We start from the raw sequence: 9,594 nt of genomic DNA, 5'->3' as shown, positions 1-9,594 counted from the left end.
TTTTTTTGGCTGTTAGTCTCCCACAAAGCAAGACAGAGGTGTTTACTGTCTTCCCAATTTCCAAGCTATGCCTTGTCAAATCATTTGCAGGTACTGAAATGAATCTTCTGTACAAGACCAAAACACATAAGCAAACTTCTGTCTTACAAGGGCCTTTTTCTGTGGCTGCTGTTAAAACAATAATGTCTGGATTAATGCATGCCATGGTCCCAAACAGAGATGGGAAAAGGACTGAAAATCTTGATGGGGTATAGAATTAGCCTCCTCCTAGTAAAAGAATGAGTTTATCTATTTCTCAGTTGTGTTTCTGGGAAGGTTTCTGTAATTTGTATCTTCCTGAAGATACCACAATGGGAAAACTCCAGTCTCCTGAATTAAAACAAAAGTAGAACAAATTCTTCGTATTTTACTGCTTTGTGAATGAATTGCTATAAAAATGAGACAGGTTTTTTTAAAGCAAAGGAAACATAGACTGTTTTCTATAATAAGGAAAACAGTAGGTAAAGTGCTTATTTGATCTTCTGTACTCAGAAAGACCACAAGCTTATTTGAAATGTGTTTACTTGTGCATTATGATCTTTTGGGTTCTTATGTGAAAAGGAAATGGTTTTCAACAAGTGAGATATGTAACTTCATCAAAATTGGGATGTACATTTTGCATCAAGATCACTTGCTTGAAGTAAAATCTCTTACAGTTACCCAGGATTGGCAGTGAGGGGAGGAGTGTTTCCTTTTCTGTATTGTGTGCTCTGAAGGTAAGATTAATCCACAGATGGAGGAAAGTCTGTGAATCCTGTACATAAGACTGTAACATCCAGCATTTAGGCAGCAGGAAAATGAGGAAAATAGCAGCCTTTCTGATTAAAACCTTGTCTTGGGTTTTGGGTTTTTTTTAGAACTAGTAATAGCTGTTTAGAGACAAATACTATGAACCACTCTTGCTGCTGTCTGTTCTATTTCTGGTTTTTTTCCTAAAGTCTTTGCATATTTGCTTTTGTGCCAAAGAAGAGGTCAATAAACTGAAGAAAGAGAAAGAAACTGGGATTACTTCTGTGGTAAAAAGTGATGTTAACGTTAGCTGACTTATCTAATATTTCTCTGTTCTTTAAACTTCAGTCAAACTTAGTTCATCATGATGAAAAAATAATGAAAATGTAAGAGATGAGGTAAAGGGTTGTTTTGCTCGTCCACAGTCAGATGGCAGAGAAAGCAGTGAAAGTGCATAAGGGTCATGATGAAATTGTCTGTACCAAGTGACTCACATCCTAAGAGAAATACCTTGGACTGTTTATGCAGAATTTGGGAGAGCTGAAAATCAGTAAAAGGGCAGGAAACTGTGTTTTCATAAGTCTTAAATTTTCTGTGATATTATCTGACTTTCCTGAAATACAGTAGCCAGTTCTCATTTCAGATTAACCAGGGATGGGATAGCCCTTTTCTATCCCACAGTGTAGTGATACAGTCTCAAAAAAAGTACATTAAATAGACAAATCTCCATTCTGGATCAAAGCTATCCCTTTCTTTTTTTTTTTTTTTTTTTTTTGAATGTAAAAATGTTCAGGTTTAAAATGTGTTAAAATACAACCAAGTTAGTTTTAGTCTTTGAAAAGTGAATGATTCGATGTATTCAAGGAATTTGAGGACTTGCCTTGGGAAACCCCTGAGATGCTACTATCTGAAGCACAGAATGAGTGTTTAAAATAGTTTTATGGCTTTTGGAGAGTTGTGGATTGGTCACTTGATAATTAGGGTATTTGATTTTTAATGCCAAGTAATAACTCTCCAGCACTTTTTGCTCTAGAGCTATTTTTCATGTGACATTTTCAGCATGGAGCAGTGCTCCCAGTCCTTTCCTGCAGTTTGAGAAGATGGATAAATTTTTGATGGAAACAGAAGCAAATTCTACTGCCACCACAAAAAGAGTATCAACTAAGGCCTTTAAAATGTGTTTTTACGTGTTTCCTTGTAGTTTGCACAGATCTGATCTCACCAATGTTATTTTTAAGTAAAATACAATTTCCACACACAAACATCTGGTGTATGAGCATAGTTTGCTGTCAGCATGTGGAAGCTTACTGGGTTTTATTGAATGTCACATCTACTGTGAAAGCTTAGGGAATACACCATTCCAACTTGTTTCTGCCCATCCCAGTGCCATCCTTTTCTGTGCCTAATCCTTATACTCCTGTCTTCTTCCAAGGCCCCTGAAATGGAAAGGATATGCACTATGAGTCCATGGATTGCATTCTGTCATCTACCTGACGTTTTTGAGGCAACAGTTGACACTATTTTACTGAGTTATCATTTTTTAGATCAATCTGGTTTAATTCTAAACGAAACCATGGCAGTGTGTGCTGGCAGGTGCCAGATGACCACTTCAGCTGTAGTCAGCTTTTCGAGAGGGTCTGGGCAGAGGGGCAGATATTGGAATCAATGATCCCCAGTCCATTTGTCTCTCCCCTAATTTTCAGAAACAAAGTCCCCGTGGGTCTATAAATACTTGAAACCAAAATGATGTATGATGTTGACTTCAAATGAATATGGATGTTGCTAGAACTGATCCTTCAGCTCCAGCTGCTAAGCAAGTCCCATTCTTCTCCTTTCCATATTAACATTTGACCTTGCAAAAGTGCTGTTTCAAAAGGACATCCAGGACTCATTTTCTGGGACAATAGCAAGTCACTAAGCTCAGGCAGTGAAAGCACTTTCCCATTCAAGAAACTGAACTTAGTGTGCCCTAACTCAGATATGTTTGTATTTTTCAATTATCCTCTCAACTGCTTAAAAAAAGGTGTCATTTTATTTAATTGCCTATAATCTCCCAAGAAACTCTCCCTTAAAATTATGAGGGAAGTGTTCATGATAAACTTACTCTTAGGCTGGACCAGACTTTGCATTTGCTAATAAGCAGGAACATCTGGTTGTTGCTGTCAAAGCCAATGATAAACACTGGAAAAATGTCACTATATAATTTTGTAATGAACTTTATCAAGAAAAAGGGTCTTGAGAGTTTTTAAAGCTTCTTTAGAGGTTTAAAAAGCCCTCTGGCTAAGAGCCAACTTCAGCTTCTAATATTTTTTTTTGTCATCACAAAATTAATTTTTCCCTTATCCTGTCTGTTTTCTACTAGTGTTTTCAGGAAAATAATTGGTTGGAAGTATTCTTTCTCTTCCTCGGGACTTAATCTTGTGTGATCTCATAGTTTTTTATTAAAAACAACAGAATACTGGAGTAAAAAGGGCTGTTTGCATGTGTCATGGACATAATTAGGCTGTCACAAATCTCCTTTTCTACTCAAATATTTCATTTTTGTTTATCTTTGAATTCTTGAGTGGAGCAATGTGGTTACATCAGTGGACACAAAGCAGAGATTTTACAGGTATTGGAAGGTGAAACATTTGGTTGAATTTTGAGTGCCAGGAGGTGATTCTAGGAGAAAAAATATTTATATAATAAACCTGTGAGTTTCAGCATTAAAGGAGGATTTTTTGAGGTGCCATGTACTCCCTGTTCAGTAAGAGGTTAAAACCAGCAGCATCAGATTCCCTGTTCAACTCCTAGAGTCAGGTTTGGTGCTGATGTTGGGACATGCCCCTTCTGTGTCCTCAGCTCACAAGATAAAGATCATCCTGTCATTATTTCTGCTTATAATTTGCAAATGGGTTTTTATTAGAGTCTGACCCCACCTCAGTGTTTGGTGCTGTGCTGCCAGCAAAGTCCACTGCCTTTCAAGAAGGATCTTACCATACTTGATCATTTCTCCTAACACTGTGCTTTTGTAACTTTGGGACCTGTGCTGACAGTGCCCTCTGGTCTGAGAGTTATCTTTCGTTTCTCAAACAGAAGGGAAAAAGTCCTACCTTGTCCAGATGAAACTGAATTTTTCAGTAAAACTGTCACTGTTTCAAATTTGGGAAAGAAAACTATCTTTATGTAGAAGAAAAATTTATTTTAGGATTTGTTTTCATTTAGAGTCAGCGGAGCAAAACTGTGTTTGGCTAAACAGAGATGATGGAAAAAAATCTAAATGTTTCCTATGACATACACAGACTCTGCAGTCGTGCAATATTAATACAGTATCCTGCTCCATGGCAAAGACTCAAGGCTTTGCCTACTCATGGATTCTAGCAGTAATGTCAGTGGAAATAGGCAAGTGGAAATACCAAAACTCCTCTCCATCATTTAATCATTACTACTGCTTTATTTACACAAAAGTTCAGCTTAAAGAGGAGCCTCTTCCATTAAAAGAACTCTCTATTAATTTGTGACTATTTGTGCTGAAGCTAAAGTGTGCAATGGATTTTTAATTCAAAGCAGCAAGAAAAAAAAAAGAAATAGAGGCAGTGTTATTTGCAGTGTATCTTCTTGCCAGTAACAAAAAAAATGTCCCTTTATGAAGCATATGTAACTCATAAAATCTGAAAATTGCTTTGAAGCATTGGCCTTGTACAGAACTACACTGTGTAATTGGCTTTTTCAAGAAACCTCTGCATCATATGCTTTAAGGTATGTACTAAGTGATTTAATAGGGTATGTCATTTTTAATTACTGTGGAAGAGCATTCATAAGTATAAAAATGCAAGTCATGTCCTCTTGGCATTACCGCTTCTAAAAGCATTTTTATGTAACCTGCAGGAACTAGCACAGTATTTTCTTCATCCTCTAAGTACATGATAGTTTTACATTTTTGTGATCTGCAGGATGAGTTCAGTACATGATTTGAGGTAAATTAGCTTTAACTGAGCTCTCAGAAAAACTGCTGCCAGTTTTTGAGTTTAGATGGTCTAAAATTAACTCATCCATCTCTACATCACTGTCTTAGAAGCATTCTAGTTCTCTCCACCCTCTTAACACCATCTAATGCAGTATAATCTCTACTAACAGGAGGGGAAAAGCCATGTCATTGTGATCATCCCATCTGTACCACAGCTGCATCTGAGACCACTGGCCATCTGTAGAAAATAATTGATTTTTTTCTTTTTTTCCTGATATTGAGTTCTCAGCAAATCATTAGAATTTAAAAACGACATAAAACTTCTCTATAGGAGAAGGTGATTTGCTTTGAGAAAGTGTCATGTGCAATTTAACCTGCAGTCTATTGTAATTGATGTTGGATGCCTTTGACAGTTATTTCATGATTTTTCTCTTCTGTGCCTGTGCTCCAGCCCTCCACGGTGAAAGAAAGCTAATGCCTGACAAAGGAGAAGCTGCTGTGCTGTTCTTGTTGCAGCCTCCAAGCATTTGAATGGTTTCATCCAGTCCACAAAATGCAGGTGGAAAAATCCAGCTGAGCAACAGTGCTGGGAGCTGACAGGAGGTTTGTGGATTTAATGGCACTTGCAAAACCCTGAAACATCATATTCCAGAAAGGAGCCTCACACGGGTGTGGTTGAGTAAAGCTCTGAAGTTTTGAATGAGTAATAGATTTGTCAAAGAAATAAAATTTCTGGGAAAGGTCCCAACTAACAAAGTAAGTTCTTAATGCTTATGGGTAGAAACACGTCTTCCAACAAGGCTGGAGCTGGCCATCTCCACATACATTTGGTCTTTCATCATCTGCAACACTTCTATCAGTATTTGAAAGCTTCTGATACTTTCTAGTGCTTAAAAATGTATAAAGCATACGCTGCTACCCATTGAAGTGTGTCAGTGGGGACCAGCTTTCAGCACAGAGCGGAATTGTGTGACTTCCCTTGGAAAAAGGAAGGCCTTCAGTAGAGGACTAGTAGAATGGAAGCTCATTAGCACTGAGTTAGGTAACCCTTTTCCTTTAATGAAACTTTAGTTTTGCATCATAATTTTCCCTTGTTATCCATTTCTTCTTTTTCCATGGTTAAGTTTAAAGCGCTCCCTCTGCACCCAGGCAACGTGTGATATCTGTCTTTGTGGCCTTACTCCAGCCAACCATCAACCTGCTGTACAAACACCCCAGTGGAACAATTCACCTCTGTGGGGCATCAGACCCTACACAGCAAGGTCCTGGTTTTACTTTTGCCCTTTCATATGCACCTTGTTCAAAATGCTGCTTTTTCCAAATTCTGCCCTTGGCTGCAGATGAGTCCTATCCTGTCCCTCTCCTTTACTTTCTTGACTGGGGGAAAACTACAAATGTAGTTTTCTAGCTCAAACCAGATAAGATGACGGTGTAGGGGTGTGTATATATGAATGTAGATAAGATATATACCTATACTGGTACCTTACAGCTTTCAGTGACTTGTGATTGCAATGTCAATATTGGCCTTCTTCCTTCTCTAGGAAAAAACACCAGAGAAGCCACAGAAAACAAAACAGGAGGAGACTTCTGAAGCTCATTTAGTGCATTTCCTCCATTTAAGGTAGGCAAAACTGCCCTGAAAATGATCTTGCTTGACATATGGTAAGCCTTGAAATGCCCCTGCTTCTGGTGTTGTTCATATTTACACCTGCATTGTGGGAAAGAGATTAGAAAATGTTGCTAAGGAGAAAAAAGGGAGAGGTTTGAGCATATGGCAGAACCAGAGACAGGATTGCAATTTCCATGCTATTTGGTGATAACCTGTAAAGTATAGATTAAACATGAAAGAAACATTTCATCTTACCCAGACCAGGTAAGTACAAAGACAAAGAGGGTGAATGAGTGCTTCAATAGGTAAGAATTATTGGTTCTCTGCTACTGTTGCTGCTTGTTTTCTGTGTAAGAACTTGTTACCTGAACCTGTTTTATAGCAAATGATGTGCTGAGAGTCTCAAATTAACCAAATACTTCAACATCCCTTTTTATGAACCTCACATTATAGAAGCTGTTATTCTGTAAAAGCTGTGACATGATTATAAGGGAAACTGTGCTGTTGTAGCCTTACATTTCCCTTCCTAATACTATTAAAAATACCAAGGATTTTATGCATTAGTATAAGCTTTCACCCTGTTAATACTGCTTATTCTGCTGGACTAAATACAGAGCTACAAACACTGAATTGTAACCTCACCAACGATGAGGGAAACTGAGAAGAAAGTTTTGATAAAAGAATATAAGTCAGAAAATTCATTTCCATTTTAATGGGATTTTAGCTGCATTCTGAATATGTTTCAAGTTTAAATCCAGCACTTAGAAAGCTCATATTACAAATAAGGTTGTATTTTCAGTGAAAGTATATGTGTGTTGTCTCCTGAAGCAACCAGTCTGCAGGTAGCATTGTGTATGCAAAGAGGATTGTGTAATTGTTTATTTACATGGGTTGCTGTGGGACTTAGAAGCATCACTCTAAGTGCACGCTCTCTTTGTATTGTGAAGAGAGTTTGGGGTTATGTGAAGGCACATTAGATGAGGAAAACCAAAAAATATCTGTGGGGATACTGTAATCAGAGAGCTGTATTTACATGAGCTGTACCCACAAGCATCCAGTGGTCTTATCTGCTACAAATAATCTAGCAAATTTATTAGTTTTATTTTTATTTTATCTCAACAGTAAAGTTATAATTTCTCCCACAGTGCAGTCATAAGGAAGAAAAAGAGAGAGCTTGAGTTTCACTGAAAAAACCCAAAACAACAACAAAAAGCAAAAGCAATACTTATTTTTCATCCCCCTTGTCTCTCCTAAGTAACAAAGAAAATATCAATTCAGATAATCATTGAATTTTAAAACAGGTAGCATTTCCAAATAGATTCTGTTTTACTGTCTAATTAAATAATTCTAATCTTGCTAAATTGTGTTTGCTGTGTAATATAATAGTGACTCTTAGATACTTTCACTGGCTTTGCAGTGGAGCTGATTACCAAAGGCTATTCTAATGTGTTCCTAGGGAATCACCAAGTGATCCAGACCAACAATTCTATTATATCCTGTGTATGTCAAACAGGAAAAAATATAAAAAAGGGATACATTTAAAATATAAAATGTGGACCAATTTGTTACAACACTCGCAGGGTGGACCACTGTTTTTGCTCTCTCTTTCTGTCATAATAAGTTCTCATGTCCCTTTCCAACTGCAAAGCTGCTGCATTACTGCTCTCGTTCTGGCCAGGAAAGCATTACTTCTGCTGGTGTGCTCAATGAGTTGCAAAATTTCAGTTAAAGCATCAGCATAACAGTTAATAGGTGTCATTCACCCATAATGCCGAGGATTAGCTTGGATTAGTCCCCCATTGATGTTTGTCCCTGATGACTGGCGCCCTGGACAGCCAGAGTGCAAACAGTTTAAGCAGGCAGGAGGGCTGGGGATGGTGAAGTGACCTGCTCTGGTGCTTGTGCCTGCATCCATGCATGGTGTCTCCCCTGTTTTTAGAGTACCAAACCTATAGATAAAGAAGTGGAGCACTGAGAACTAGGCTGTCTTTCACAGACCAATTTTTATTTCAAAAAGCTGTTATTCTGATCCTCTGCAAGCATATTCAGGAGTGCTGTGGAGAAGAAGCTAATGTGTTATGGATTATCTGACATGTCTAGCTGCATCTTTCATTCCCAAGGAACCAAAGTCATTCAATAAGTGCACAAATGTCTTTTAATTAACCATCAGAGATAAAGAAACCTCCACCTCCTTCTCATGGCCTGAGTTGCCAAAGCAAACCAGGGTAGGTTGATCTGCTCTCTCTGGTTCTGATGATTCTGTTCTCGTGGTTCTGGTGCAGATCTGTGGGTGGTGGAATCAGAGTCAAAACTCTTTTCCACTGATTCAGAGCAGACATTGGAATAACGTATTTGCAGGAAAAAACCCTTGTGACTGCATCTCACAGTAATATAGGAAGTGAATTTCTTTATGTAAAATTATTTCTCTAGGTAGAATTATTTCTGTTTTCTATTCTTTTCTGTTACTTCCATTTTCTACTTTGTTGTAGAATACTCATATAGTTATCAGACCAGAATAGAATGGGATAATCAGATGGTTTTTAAGATAAACATTAGGAATCAGAAAGCCTGACTCCATTCTTCTTCTCTTTGCTAGATTTTATAATGTTAATCTTCTCACTGGTATTTAAAAATCTAAAAAAAACTAACAAAATGCAAGGGTGTTGTCTCAGGTCAAATACCATATTGAAACCTCCTTAGATGGCTATCCCCAATCCTTTCTGAATGTGGAATTCTTGACTAAGGGATAAAGGCTTTAAACTGAAAGAGAATGGGTTTAGGTTAGATATTATAAAGAAAATCTTTACTCTGAGTGGTGAGGCACTGACACAGACTGCCCAGAGAAGTTGAAGATGCCTCTTCCTTGAAAGCATTCGAGGCTGTGCTGGACAGGGGGCTCTGGGCAGCATGGTCTGGTGGAAGGTGTCCCATGGCAGGTGGGCTGGAACTAGATGGTCTTTAAGGTTCCTTCCAACTAAAATCATTCTGTGATTCTATGATGATCTTAAAGAAAGATAGGCAGGAGAGGGTGAATCATATGGAGTCTGATGGCCTATGTGTCCTTCATGAATTTTAGTAGGCTACTATTATTCTGTGGTTAAGATGTTAAAATGTCATGTGAATCTAGGGAAAATTAAGGAGGAAAAAAATAACGCAGCTTCTCAAATAGAAGAAATCCATGGTGAAAACTGATAGCTTTCCCTTAGGAGTAAAGTGGCAGAAAGTGAGTGAAAGCAGGTTTAGATTAGCATCTTAGAGGTTGTTTTGTTTT

This window comes from Chiroxiphia lanceolata, chromosome 11 (assembly GCF_009829145.1).
Source record: "Chiroxiphia lanceolata isolate bChiLan1 chromosome 11, bChiLan1.pri, whole genome shotgun sequence".
NCBI classification, from domain to species: domain Eukaryota; kingdom Metazoa; phylum Chordata; class Aves; order Passeriformes; family Pipridae; genus Chiroxiphia; species Chiroxiphia lanceolata.
This window is presented reverse-complemented; position numbering follows the sequence as displayed.